The sequence below is a fragment of the Bufo gargarizans genome, chromosome 4 (assembly GCF_014858855.1).
Source record: "Bufo gargarizans isolate SCDJY-AF-19 chromosome 4, ASM1485885v1, whole genome shotgun sequence".
Classification (NCBI taxonomy): domain Eukaryota; kingdom Metazoa; phylum Chordata; class Amphibia; order Anura; family Bufonidae; genus Bufo; species Bufo gargarizans.
Genome location: NC_058083.1, coordinates 425,372,045 through 425,387,782, shown reverse-complemented (window position 1 = coordinate 425,387,782; position 15,738 = coordinate 425,372,045).

Below are 15,738 nucleotides of genomic sequence, written 5' to 3'. Positions count from 1 at the left end.
ATATATATATACTAGAAAACTTTTTCTAAACAATTTTTTTCCTCATGTAACGAAGGTACCAATGCATATATTATATAATTCATACGACTATACATTATCTTTATAGATTTAAGACCACTGAGGAAGGCCGTGAAAGGCCGAAACGTCTGGTCGTTTTTCTTCTATTCTCATTGCTGTGAATATTGCACCGGAACTCTAATCATGTGAAAAAATGTGAAATTAAAACTTAATAGCAACAAGAAAAACTGTGTGCTGCAATCTTCTTACTATTATAGTGCGACTGAATAAGTCCTTGCAGGCACCAGTGAACTAAACAGGTGTGCGGTACTCCAAAACTCAACACTATTCCCCATCACTAAGAAGGGCCATATAGCCCCCTAGTGTTCAGCTCCAGAATAGAGGTAGCATCTAGCCCACCACAGTGATTGGGATAAACCTCATCCTCCAGAAGGACCTGGTCCTCAACAGTGATGGGCAATAGCTGCTCTCTCTACAGCAGCTGCCTATTCCCCATCACTAAGAAGGGCCATATAGCCCCCTAGTGTTCAGCTCCAGAATAGAGGTAGCATCTAGCCCACCACAGTGATTGGGATAAACCTCATCCTCCAGAAGGACCTGGTCCTCACCAGTGATGGGGACTAGCTCCTTCTACTGCAGCTGCCTATTACACATCACTGGGAAGGACCATATAGCCCCCTAGTGTTCAGCTCCAGAATAGAGGTAGCATCTAGCCCACCACAGTGATTGGGATAAACCTCAACCTCCAGAAGGACCTGGTCCTCAACAGTGATGGGCAATAGCTGCTCTCTCTACAGCAGCTGCCTATTCCCCATCACTAAGAAGGGCCATATAGCCCCCTAGTGTTCAGGTCCAGAATATAGATAGCATCTAGCCCACCACAGTGATTGGGATAAACCTCATCCTACAGAAGGACCTGGTCCTTACCAGTGATGGGCAATAGCTCTCTCTACAGCAGCTGCCTATTCCCCATCACTGGGAAGGACCATATAGCCCCCTAGTGTTCAGGTCCAGAATAGAGGTAGCATCTAGCCCACCACAGTGATTGGGCTAAACCTCATCTCATCCTCCAGAAGGACCATTTAGCCCCCTAGTGTTCAGGTCCAGAATAGAGGTAGCATCTAGCCCACCACAGTGATTGGGATAAACCTCATCCTCCAGAAGGACCTGGTCCTCAACAGTGATGGGCAATAGCTGCTCTCTCTACAGCAGCTGCCTATTCCCCATCACTAAGAAGGGCCATATAGCCCCCTAGTGTTCAGCTCCAGAATAGAGGTAGCATCTAGCCCACCACAGTGATTGGGATAAACCTCATCCTCCAGAAGGACCTGGTCCTCACCAGTGATGGGGACTAGCTCCTTCTACTGCAGCTGCCTATTACACATCACTGGGAAGGACCATATAGCCCCCTAGTGTTCAGCTCCAGAATAGAGGTAGCATCTAGCCCACCACAGTGATTGGGATAAACCTCAACCTCCAGAAGGACCTGGTCCTCAACAGTGATGGGCAATAGCTGCTCTCTCTACAGCAGCTGCCTATTCCCCATCACTAAGAAGGGCCATATAGCCCCCTAGTGTTCAGGTCCAGAATATAGATAGCATCTAGCCCACCACAGTGATTGGGATAAACCTCATCCTACAGAAGGACCTGGTCCTTACCAGTGATGGGCAATAGCTCTCTCTACAGCAGCTGCCTATTCCCCATCACTGGGAAGGACCATATAGCCCCCTAGTGTTCAGGTCCAGAATAGAGGTAGCATCTAGCCCACCACAGTGATTGGGCTAAACCTCATCTCATCCTCCAGAAGGACCATTTAGCCCCCTAGTGTTCAGGTCCAGAATAGAGGTAGCATCTAGCCCACCACAGTGATTGGGATAAACCTCATCCTCCAGAAGGACCTGGTCCTCAACAGTGATGGGCAATAGCTGCTCTCTCTACAGCAGCTGCCTATTCCCCATCACTAAGAAGGGCCATATAGCCCCCTAGTGTTCAGCTCCAGAATAGAGGTAGCATCTAGCCCACCACAGTGATTGGGATAAACCTCATCCTCCAGAAGGACCTGGTCCTCACCAGTGATGGGGACTAGCTCCTTCTACTGCAGCTGCCTATTACACATCACTGGGAAGGACCATATAGCCCCCTAGTGTTCAGCTCCAGAATAGAGGTAGCATCTAGCCCACCACAGTGATTGGGATAAACCTCAACCTCCAGAAGGACCTGGTCCTCAACAGTGATGGGCAATAGCTGCTCTCTCTACAGCAGCTGCCTATTCCCCATCACTAAGAAGGGCCATATAGCCCCCTAGTGTTCAGGTCCAGAATATAGATAGCATCTAGCCCACCACAGTGATTGGGATAAACCTCATCCTACAGAAGGACCTGGTCCTTACCAGTGATGGGCAATAGCTCTCTCTACAGCAGCTGCCTATTCCCCATCACTGGGAAGGACCATATAGCCCCCTAGTGTTCAGGTCCAGAATAGAGGTAGCATCTAGCCCACCACAGTGATTGGGCTAAACCTCATCTCATCCTCCAGAAGGACCATTTAGCCCCCTAGTGTTCAGGTCCAGAATAGAGGTAGCATCTAGCCCACCACAGTGATTGGGATAAACCTCATCCTCCAGAAGGACCTGGTCCTCAACAGTGATGGGCAATAGCTGCTCTCTCTACAGCAGCTGCCTATTCCCCATCACTAAGAAGGGCCATATAGCCCCCTAGTGTTCAGCTCCAGAATAGAGGTAGCATCTAGCCCACCACAGTGATTGGGATAAACCTCATCCTCCAGAAGGACCTGGTCCTTACCAGTAATGGGCAATAGCTCTCTCTACAGCAGCTGCCTATTCCCCATCACTGGGAAGGACCATTTAGCCCCCTAGTGTTCAGGTCCAGAATAGAGGTAGCATCTAGCCCACCACAGTGATTGGGATAAACCTCATCCTCCAGAAGGACCTGGTCCTCACCAGTGATGGGCAATAGCTGCTCTCTCAACAGCAGCTGTCTATTCCCCATCACTGGGAAGGACCATTTAGCCCCCTAGTGTTCAGGTCCAGAATAGAGGTAGCATCTAGCCCACCACAGTGATTGGGATAAACCTCATCTCATCCTCCAGAAGGACCATTTAGCCCCTTAGTGTTCAGGTCCAGAATAGAGGTAGCATCTAGCCCACCACAGTGATTGGGATAAACCTCATCCTCCAGAAGGACCTGGTCCTTACCAGTGATGGGAAATAGCTCTCTCTACAGCAGCTGTCTATTCCCCATCACTGGGAAGGACCATTTAGCCCCCTAGTGTTCAGCTCCAGAATAGAGGTAGCATCTAGCCCACCACAGTGATTGGGATAAACCTCATCCTCCAGAAGGACCTGGTCCTCAACAGTGATGGGCAATAGCTGCTCTCTCTACAGCAGCTGCCTATTCCCCATCACTAAGAAGGGCCATATAGCCCCCTAGTGTTCAGCTCTAGAATAGAGGTAGCATCTAGCCCACCACAGTGATTGGGATAAACCTCATCCTCCAGAAGGACCTGGTCCTCAACAGTGATGGGCAGTAGCTGCTCTCTCTACAGCAGCTGCCTATTCCCCATCACTAAGAAGGGCCATATAGCCCCCTAGTGTTCAGCTCCAGAATAGAGGTAGCATCTAGCCCACCACAGTGATTGGGATAAACCTCAACCTCCAGAAGGACCTGGTCCTTACCAGTAATGGGCAATAGCTCTCTCTACAGCAGCTGCCTATTCCCCATCACTGGGAAGGACCATTTAGCCCCCTAGTGTTCAGGTCCAGAATAGAGGTAGCATCTAGCCCACCACAGTGATTGGGCTAAACTTCATCCTCCAGGAAGGACCTGGTCCTTACCAGTGATGGGCAATAGCTCTCTCTACAGCAGCTGCCTATTCCCCATCACTGGGAAGGACCATTTAGCCCCCTAGTGTTCAGGTCCAGAATAGAGGTAGCATCTAGCCCACCACAGTGATTGGGCCAAACTTCATCCTCCAGAAGGACCTGGTCCTTACCAGTGATGGGCAGTAGCTCTCTCTACAGCAGCTGCCTATTACCTATCACTGGGAAGGACCATATAGCCCCCTAGTGTTAAGGTCCAGAATAGAGGTAGCATCTAGCCCACCACAGTGATTGGGCTAAACTTCATCCTCCAGAAGGACCGTGTCCTTACCAGGGATGGGCAATAGCTCTCTCTACAGCAGCTGCCTATTCCCCATCACTGGGAAGGACCATTTAGCCCCCTAATATTCAGGTCCAGAATAGAGGTAGCATCTAGCCCACCACAGTGATTGGTCTAAACTTCATCCTCCAGAAGGGCCTGTTTTTTACCAGTGATGGCCAATAGCTCTTTCTACAGCAGCTGTCTATTCCCTATCACTGGGAAGGGCCATTTAGCTCCCTAGTGTTAAGGTCCAGAATAGAGGTAGCATCTAGCCCACCATAGTGATTAGGCTAAACTTCATCCTCCAGGAAGGACCTGGTCCTTACCAGTGATGGGCAATAGCTCTCTCTACAACAGCTGCCTATTCCCCATCACTGGGAAGGACTTTTTACCCGACTAGTGGTCAGGACCTGAACAGAAGTAGTATCTAGCTTGCTCACAGTGATTGGCTGTGCTGGATCATAATAGGGGCTTTTGGGTCAGTAGCCTTGGCCCGACATCTCTGCCCATATTACGGAATACATTCAGCAGCACTGAGTGCTGGAGTGCCCCCCTAAGCTGTGCAGTCGCACAGGTACTATTCCCACTATCCGCTGCAGTCCCCACCTCCTCCCTCTTGCTGCGCTGCTGTGTCCTCCTGCGTACCAAGAACGGCAGTGTCCATTTGACAAGGGTTTCTCTTGGTATAGAAGCTCAGCCCAATTCACTGGGATGGGACTGAGCTTCTCCTAGGCCATGTGACTTACATGGCATAAAAAAAGGTAGCCATCACGGAGCATCACAACCTCTTCATACAGGAAAAAAAAAGTATTGGTTGGCATACAGAAGGGGGGATGTCAGAGGAAAATGGAGGGAGGGGGCACAAGTTGGTTAGACCACCCCAGGCCTATGATGCATTTAATCTGCCCCTGGTGATTGGGCTATACTCCATCCTCCAGAAGAACCTGGTCCTTACCATTTATGGTCAATAGCTCACTCTACAGCAGCTGTCTATTCCCAATCATCTGTAGTGACCATTTTTGCCCTGTGTTAGTCAGATCCTGAACGATGATGATATTTAGTTGCTTCAAAGTATATATGTAGTAATGTGCCGACTTGATTACAGCCTCTCCAACATAGATTGAGGGAATATTTATATATTTTAGATCCTGTATGGAGTGTAATACCATCTGAAGATTAGTTTGGAATAAGCCTCATGATGATCTGCGCATGATGTGCTGCACATTGAAATGAAATAGGCTTTTTTCCATTTTGTCATAGGGATGCTTGTGTTCAATTCTCTTTACTACTTTCAAATGTGAGAAATGTGTAAATCCAGATAGGGTTCTGCTAATTGTAGATAAAAGTTTTTTTTCCCTTTCAATGATTTATTTATTTGATTATTTAATAATATATATACTTGGGGAGGGATTTTAGTGGGTGAGAACTCGTTTTTATTCACAAAGGTAACGTATTTGCAGACATTTATATAAATCTGATTTATCTAGTCCGTATTTATTGCTCAAGAATAGAAAATTATAATGTATTGGGCCATTGTAAAGATCTTGTATGGTCTTAATACCTGATTATAACCATGAAGAGACTAATATTTCTGGGATGACAATATCTGTTTTAAGGATTGGTAGATTTGAACATACTTTGATGTAAGATTTCCATGTTTGGAGAGTGGATTTGGCCGTTGGCATTGTTTATATTGCCCACATTAGAGGCCAGTAAGAGAACATCTAGTCTGACTAGTATGTTTCTCTATGTTTACCCACAGTTTGTCAGATTGGGGAGTCCACCCAAAAATTTGCATATCATGAAAAGGTTCTCTAAACAAGCTATTGACCTAATCATCTGAATCAACTAATTAACTCTAAACACCTGCAAAAGATTCCTGAGGCTTTTAAAAACTCCGAGCCTGGTTCATTACTCAAAACCGCAATCATGGGTAAGACTGCCGACCTGACTGCTGTCCAGAAAGCTATCATTGACACCCTCAAGCAAGAGGGTAAGACACAGAAAGACCTTTCTGAATGAATAGGCTGTTCCCAGAGTGCTGTATCAAGGCACCTCAGTGGGAAGTCTGTGGGAAGGAAAAAGTGTGGCAGAAAACGCTGCACAACGAGAAGAGGTGACCGGACCCTGAGGAAGGAAGATTATGGAGAAGGACCGATTCCAGACCTTGGGGGACCTGCGGAAGCAGTGGACTGAGTCTGGAGTAGAAACATCCAGAGCCACCGTGTACAGGCGTGTGCAGGAAATAGGCTACAGGTGCCGCATTCCCCAGAAACAGTGGCAGAAGCGCCTGACCTGGGCTACAGAGAAGCAGCACTGGACTGTTGCTCAGTGGTCCAAAGTACTTTTTTTGGATGAAAGCAAATTTTGCATGTCATTCGGAAATCAAGGTGCCAGAGTCTGGAGGAAGACTGGGGAGAGGGAAATGCCAAAATGCCTGAAGTCCAGTGTCAAGTACCCACAGTCAGTGATGGTCTGGGGTGCCATGTCAGCTGCTGGTGTTGATCCACTGTGTTTTATCAAGGGCAGGGTCAATGCAGCTAGCTATCAGGAGATTTTGGAGCACTTCATGCTTTCATCTGCTTAAAAGCTTTATGGAGGTGAATATGTCATTTTTCAGCACGACCTGGCACCTGCTCACAGTGCCAAAACCACTGGTAAATGGTCTACTGACCATGGTATTACTGTGCTCGATTGGCCTGCCAACTCTCCTGACCTGAACCCCATAGAGAATCTGTGGGATATTGGGAAGAGAAAGTTGAGAGACACAAGACCCAACACTCTGGATGAGCTTAAGGCCGCTATCGAAGCATCCTGGGCCGCCATAACACCTCAGCAGTGCCACAGGCTGATTGCCTCCATGCCACGCCGCATTGAAGCAGTCATTTCTGCAAAAGGATTCCCGACCAAGTATTGAGTCCATAACTGAACATAATTATTTGAAGGTTGACTTTTTTTGTATTAAAAACTCTTTTCTTTTATTGGTCGGATGAAATATGCAAATTTTTTTATATAGGAATTTGGGGTTTTCATGAGCTGTGCCAAAATCATCAATATTAAAACAATAAAAGGCTTGAACTACTTCAGTTGTGTGTAATGAATCTAAAATATATGAAAGTCTAATGTTTATCAGTACATTACAGAAAATAATGAACTTTATCACAATATGTAAATTTTTTTAGAAGGACCTGTATATGCCTCATGAATGACGGCTACTAATATACGATTAATACCAAGCCGCTAAAGAAGAGACTTTTGTTCTGTTTTTATCTGCCTCAGTATTTCCAGCGTTCTTACACAAGGTGCTATATAAAAACATAATGGACATTAAGCTGTACGTTCATTATAACATCTATCAGCATTTACTGATGGACTCCTAAAAAGCTAATTTTATTTCATTATCTTAAGAAAGACCCGTATGTGAGGGTCTATAGATATAACTGTGAACTTAACTCAATATAAGATACAATGCACATATACATAAAACGGTGGACTAATTGTCCAGACTGAGTGGATAGGGGCATAGAGGGTACTAAGGAGGAAAATCTTTCCCTACATATGCTCTATGTACCCCTCACCCCGGGCGTGTCCCCTAGTGGTAGGGACCCTCCGTCCTCGTTCCTGGCCTGTATTCCCCTAGTTCACCCTAAACAAATAAAGGTACTTATTTCTTAAACTCCGACGCATTTCCCCAAAGAGGTTCTTTAGGGGGCCCATATAAGAGGCGGCTAAAATGTGCCTGTTATTAGTAATGGGTGGAAAAGAGATAACTAGATTTAACAAGTGATAAAAGGATAGACGGACTTTGGCAGTTGGCTTCAAGGAAAAGATGCAAACGATACCATCTGGAGATCCACAAAGTTAATGGAACCTGAGTCGTCCCTCAGCCGCAGCTTGCCCATGTCCTTTTTAGGAGTCCTTTTGATTTAAGTCAGTACATACTATTTTGAGAATAGGACCCTGGGTGATAATTCACCATAGTATCAAAACACCTTCAGATAACATCTATCAGCATATGCATCAACGGAGCCTCTCACACAAGGAGTCATAAGAACTATATTGGATAATAAGTTGCAAGTTTGATACAACTATATGAGTGACCTAAGCTCCTTGATGAATAGCTACTATCACCATATGAGGAATACTATGCTGTTAAAAAGTGTGTCTTTCATTCCAATTCCAGGACACTTCATTTTGTTTGATTCCATATACAGTATTAGTATACAAATATACTTGTATATTCAAACACAATATATGGGCACTAGTGAACTCTCATATTAAATATCTGGCAGCCGGATGGATGCTGCCCACTATAATTGATAATCAGTGTTTGGATTGATATTCAGCACTGAGGTGTGTTGAATTCACACGTGTATCAACATCCATACTAATGCCCTATATGCCATATATTATATTTCATTTTTATTTGATTACATACATTATTTTATCTTAGAATTGGAAGAATTTCCATATAGGATTTGTATGTTGCACATGTAGATTTGCAACCTCATAGAAAACCAAGGTACCTGACTAACAAAAGTAAATCGACTATGAGGCTGTAAATCATTCATTTTTGGGTATTTGTATTCTCATTTTTTTTTAGCAATTTTATATTTTTATTCTTGGCAATAAATATTTGTATATTCATCAATATTTGTGTAATTCTGTTCAACACCAGATAACCGAATGCCCGCCAATATATTTGTATGTTATAAAAGATGGTTTAGATAATAATCAGTCAGAGTAAACCCTAGCTGTAGGGTTGAGGTATAAAGCTTTAATACTTTTTAGGATAGGACCAGTGAAACTGAATTTTTCGAGCGTGTTGAACATATAATCCCAATGTATTCTGTCAAATGTCTTCTCTGTGTCCAAAGATAGGAGCAGAGAAGGCATTTTTTACATTTCTATCCATTTTAAGATATTTAGAAATGTACATGTGCTATCGGGGCCTTGCCTTCTGGTGACAAACCCAACCTGATCTGGTTTTACAAGAAGCGGGATGATATTTTCTAATCTGCAAGAAATTATTTATGCATAGATCTTTATATCTAGATAAGAGAGATTGGGCGATAATTAGTTACTAATGAGGGGACCTTATCTGGCTTGGGGATCGTGATAATTGTTGCTTGCAACATTTCTGTAGGAAAATCACCATCTACCATTGCTTGGTTGTTGAATATATTCTGTAAGTGTGGGTTTAGAATATATGAAAAATATTCATTAGAGAAGCCGTCTGGGCCTGTTGTTTTTTTTTTTTTGTTTAAGTGAGTTAATTGTTTCTGTTATTTCCCTAGTAGAGAAAGGTGTGTTATGGGTTTCTAGTTGAATAGTGGATAAAGTAGATAAGTTGATGGATTCTAAGAAAGCTTTTATTGTATCTTGTTTGGGTTGTGTTGTTGAATTGTCATCTTTTAAGTTACTGTATATAATGAGTTATAATAATCCCTAATAAGTGTAAAGTGGTTTGCTATATGTAGGGGGTTCAGTAATTTACTATTGGTTGTTATATCTGTGAGGTGAGCGATTTTAGTTAACTTTTTTATATTTTTCACATTAGCCAAAACAAAAGGTCTTATCCCTCATGGCCATAGTAATATGTAGATTAAGTTTTACAAGGTTGCGTTCATAGTCATTTAGGAGTAGTGACCTAATTTTGTCTCTTAATTTTATTATATGGTCTAAATTTTGTGAGTAGCTAGATGTTTTGTAATCTTTTTTAGCTTTATTCAATTAAGGCTACTTTCACACTTGCGGCAGTGTGATCCGGCGGGCAGTTCCGTCGTCGGAACTGGCCACTGGATCCGCCGATCTGCCGCTGACTGAAAGCATTTGTGAGACGGATCCGGATGCGGATCCGTCTCACAAATGCATTGCAAGAACTGATCCATCTCTCTGCTTGTCATGCCGGAAACGACGGATCCGGCATTCCGGTATTCTGAATGCCGGATCCGGCACTAGTACATTCCTATGGGAAAAAATGCCGGATCTGGCGTTCAGGCAAGTCTTTTTTCACCGGAGAGAAAACCGTAGCATCCTGCGGTTTTCTCTTTTGCCTGATCAGTCAAAACGACTGAACTGAAGACATCCTGATGCAAACTGAACGAATAAGGACTCTTTCACACTTGCGTTGTCCGGATCCGGAATTACACGCCGGATCCGGAAAAACGCAAGTGTACTGAAAGCATTTGAAGACGGATCCATCTTCAAAATGCGTTCAGTGTTACTATGGCAGCCAGGACGCTATTAAAGTCCTGGTTGCCATAGTAGAAGCGGGGGAGCGGCATACTTACAGTCAGTGCGGCTCCCGGGGCGCTCCAGAATGATGTCAGAGCGCCCCATGCGCATGGATGACGTGCCATGCGATCACGTGATCCATGCGCTTGGGGCGCCCTGACGTCACTCTGGAGCGCCCCGGGAGCCGCACGGACGGTAAGTATGCCGCTCCCCACTACACTTTACCATGGCTTCCAGGACTTTAGCGTCCCGGCAGCCATGGTAACCATTCAGAAAAAGCTAAACGTCGGATCCAGCAATGCGCCGAAACGACGTTTAGCTTAAGGCCGGATCCGGATCAATGCCTTTCAATGGGCATTAATTCCGGATCCAGCCTTGCGGCAAGTCTTCAGGATTATTGGCCGGAGCAAAAAGCGCAGCATGCTGCAGTATTTTCTCCGGCCAAAAAACGTTCCGTTCCGGAACTGAAGACATCCTGATGCATCCTGAACGGATTTCACTCCATTCAGAATGCATTAGGATAAAACTGATCAGGATTCTTCCGGCATAGAGCCCCGACGACGGAACTCTATGCCGGAAGAAATGAACGCAGATGTGAAAGAGCCCTTACTCTCCATTCAGAATGCATGGGGATATGCCTGATCAGTTCTTATTCGGTATAGAGTCCCTGTGACGGAACTCAGCGCCGGAAAAGAAAAACGCAAGTGTGAAAGTACCCTTATCCAGTTTGTCGTTTCGTTTTATTTTAGTTTTTTTATACTGAGAACCATATTAGATTAAAAGACCCCTAGTGAATGCCTTGTGGGCGTTCCAAAGAGTAAACTTGTTAGTTTCAGGAACGTCATTGTTCTGGAAATATTCCTGAATATCTTTTTCTAGTTTACGTTGTAACTCTTTATTGGCAATAAGGTAATTATTAATACGCCAAGCGTATTGTGGATTGGGTATGTTGGTTTCTTTTATAATAGTGATTAGCGGGGCCTGGTCTGACCATGTGATTTGTCCTATTTGTAAATTAGATATTAGTTGAAGATAGTGTCTATTAGCTAAACAGTAATCTATTCTTGTATATATCATGACATGTTGAACAGAAAGTTTAATCTCTTTAGTTTGCATTGATGTAGCGCCAAGAATTTTATAAATTCTACTCAAATAACCATGAGTTCAATGAAGGGGTAGGTCTCTTGTTCTGGCTAGTAGTGTCTAAGGCTGGATTAGCTATAATGTTGAAGCCACCAAATATGAATAGATGACCCTTTTGAACTTTTGCAAATTTTTGGTAAAGTTATGTAAAAAAAAAATCTGCGAAGCATTGGGGCCATATAAATTACCTATTGTATATGTTTTATTATTCAGCTTACATACCAAGACAAGAAACCTTCCCCTATTATCTTTCAATAGACATAGTTTCTCAAATGCGATAGTCTCTAATTGCATACACACGCCTTTTTTGTGGTTGAGCATGAGTGGTAAATATGGGGGAAACGTTTATGCTTCATTCTAGACATATTTTCTAGTAGTAGATGGGATTCTTGAATGCAGATAACGTCTGCTCCATAGTTTTTTTTCTTCCCTCCAGAGAGAATGGCATTTATATGGATAATTAAGTCCTTTTACATTTAAGGAGAATACTTTAATAGTGATTTTGTGTTATTGTGAATAGATTACGATTGTCATAGATCCATGGGAATGGACTGTAAGTCTTTGGTTTGGCTTGACTGGCATAAATCAGTTCTTCTGGTTGGAAGTTCTGAGGACGAGTTGTTGTTGTTGGGTTGGTTATCTGGTTGTCATCTGATGTTGGTTGTAATAAGGACCTAAAAGAAACAAAGCAAAAACGCAAACAAAAACAGTAGAACTATTCTTGCGGGATTAGAGTAACAGAGCATGATCTGGGCGATCAACAAGTGTATGGGGACAGTCATTTTGGACTTGTTAACCTCATGTGTTGTGAGGTTCAGGCCTCCTGAATATTCGTTGTTCGCTTTTTCCTGCTGTTTTCTTCAGGTTCTGTGATTTTAAGTTGCTACTGAGTAAGTAGCTTCTTCCCTTGTTCCAAATTTAGTATGACATGGGTTTTCCCTTTTTTATGGAAAATTTGATAGGTCCTTCTCCTTTTACTCTGCCCCACATGGTTCACACACCCGTATTGATTACCTCTTTGGTACCAGCTCGACCCTCAGGTTATTGGAAGGAGCGGACATGGGCCAAATCACCTGGTCAGACCATGCTCCTGTACTAGTGGACATTAGTAGTGAGTCGGGCCATGTTCGCCATTGCCACTGGAGACTTAATGACTCCCTCTTGAAGCAGCCTATCATTAGGGAGGAACTCCGCAAACACCTGAAAACGTACTGAATATTCGTTGTTCGCTTTTTCCTGCTGTTATCCTCAGGTTCTGTGATTTTAAGTTGCTACTGAGTAAGTAGCTTCTTCCCTTGTTCCAAATTTAGTATGACATGGGTTTTCCCTTTTTTATGGAAAATTTGATTGGTGGGGAAGCCCCATTTGTAAAGGAATTTTGTTTTTGCTCAAACATGTTGTGATAGAGTTATATTTTTTCCTTTCTAATATAGTCACTTGTAAAAGGTCTGTAAAAAGCGCTGCTTGGTCATAGGGCTCTGGTAGATTGTGTATTTTTCTTGCCGCTGTCATCATTTCTTGGATGTGGTCTAGGACATCTCTAGGTTTGTTTTCAGGTATAGAGTTAGGTTTAGGGAGTCTGTGTGCCCTGTCCACTGTGAGATCTAAGGGTGTGGCCTCTGGGAGAAGGGTTTTCATTATATTCTGAACATATTTAGGCAGATCACTGGGGGGAATTGTTTCAGAAATCCCTCTGAACTTGACATTATTTCTTCTGGAGCAATCTTCTAAATCTGCTATCTTTGCTTTAATGTTTGCAATTAAATCGTTCAAGGACTTATGTATGTCAATTAATGTGTTATGTGCTCCAGACATTTCGATTTCATCCATCATCCAGTCATTTTGATTTCAATATGATCTACCCTGTCTTCCTGTTCCTCTATATTCGCTGAAAGATTCCTATACATTTTAGTGATATCTTCTTTAATTGAGCTTTTTAGGACTAAGAACATCTCCCTCATAAGTTCCATTGTGATAACCTCATTAGAGGTGGGAATGTGGGTAAAGACTGCCAAAGTATAAGGGAAGATAGAAACAGAATTTACTACCTCAGGATCAGAGGCTGGCACCATTCTTGGTTTTTGTTTAGCTGGGCTCTTGACTAAAGAGGAGTCTGACTGTGCTGCCTCGTCATCTTCCTCCGCTGTTTCATGCTGTAATAAATAGTATGCTGAGCTCACAGAGACACTTCTAGGTGTTTTGAATGTTTTGTGGCTGGCATGGTAAGATCTATTAGTATTAGAACTTGCTTTTTTTGCATGCTGTCTTGGGCATCTCAAACACCCAGAGGCAATGTCTGTGATTGGATATTGAAGGTCCCGAGGACTGCCACAGCAATATTCCTATGGAAAAAAATAAAAATATCACTAGCATCCCCACATCCCCAAATATAAAAATATAAACAACTATGAGTGAGCACAAGGAGGGCAAAACAACTATGAGTGGGCATGAGGAGGGCAAAACTGCAATGAAGGGGGCACAAGGAGGGCAAAACTACTATGAGGGGTCACAATGAGAGCAAAACTACTGTGAGGGGGACACAATGAGGGCAATACTACTGTGAAGGGAACACAATGAGGGCAATACTACTGTGAGGGGGCACAATGAGGGCAAACCAACTGTGAAGGGGGCACAATGAGGGGAAAACTACCGTGATGTGGGCACAATGAGGTCAAAACAACTATGAAGGGGCACAAGAAGGGCAAAACTATGAAGGGGCACAAGAAGGGCAAAACTACTATGAGAGGGCACAAGGATGGCAAAACTACTGTGAAGGGGACACAAGAAGGGCAAAACAACTATGAATGTACACAATTAGGGCAAAACAACTATGAAGGGGGCCACAATGAGGGCAAAACAACTATGAGGGGGCAAAAGGAGGGCAAGACTACTGTGAAGGGGGCACAAGGAGGCCAAAACTACTGTGAGGGGCCACATAAAATATGAATGGGGCAAATGTGTTGCAGTGCAAATATCTGCCTCTACCACTAAAGGGGGAACATGTACTGTACATTTCCTGCAACCTCTTCTCCACGGTCTCCCCCATCATGAGTACATCGTCCATCTGCCTGACCGCCAATGGCTTGGAGGACTTGGTCGTCCTGAACTTTGCCCTTAATTCTTCACGCCCTCAGGATTGACGGTCTCTGATGGGCCCCCATATTGGTCGTTTATTACTGTTAAGCCAGTTATTGCTTTCTTATTGCTGCATTATGGTGCAGGCTATCTGAAGGGCCCACCTCGTTGTTAATTGTTTTCTTTTCTTTCAGATACTTGTAGTTGGCTCCTTGGCCAGCCTCAATTTGTTGGTCTCCCACACTTACACCCCCAAAGCGGCTTTTTATTTGCCCCTCGCAGGGATTATATCCCTGGGAATAGTTGTTTACTGCTATCTGTCTTTGTGTTGTCTCGTCCTGCCTCTCCCCCCCCCTTGTGTTCTTTCTCCTGTTGTAGGTGCCTGAACTTCCTTGCCTGTAGAGATCGTGTACCTCAGTTTTGCCTTTGATCCGCTGTTCAACTAGTGCGAAGCCACTGACGTATACGGACTCTCTCGGTTAGCTGTACACTGCATATATTATATATCATCACATACTCATATGTTGCGGTGCATAACTTTCAATGTCAAGGGGCTCAACTCCAACGCCAAGAGGAAACTCTTGCTTTTGGAACTGAAATCCCTTAAAGCGGACATTGTGTTTTTATAAGAAACACATTTTTATGGCAACTCCTCCTTTCGTTTTGCCTCTCACCTGTATCCTATTGCTTATTCGGCTACTCATAGCCGTCGGAAGGCGGGGGTTGCCATTTTGGTATCTGCATGATTTCCCCTCAAGATTGAATCCTCAATTATAGACCCACAGGGGAGTTATATTATTCTCTGCGGCCATTTAGCAGATAAACCCATCACCTTATGTAACATTTATGCCCCAAACACTTCCCAGATCTGCTTTCTTGGCGGAATCTTCCACAAGGTTTTTGTTGAGGGAGTGGACTCTTCGGAGCCCCTGGGCCTTCTAGGTGGGGACTTTAATGCAGTGTTCTCTGAATCGATGGATCGCCTGGCTCTCCCGGGCAGACCAATACATTCGACACAGCAGCGCTTAGCCAGGGACTTTCGTAAACTGGTGTGGAAATACTCCCTGTATGACCTCTGGCGTCTCACTTATCCCACTGATAGGTCC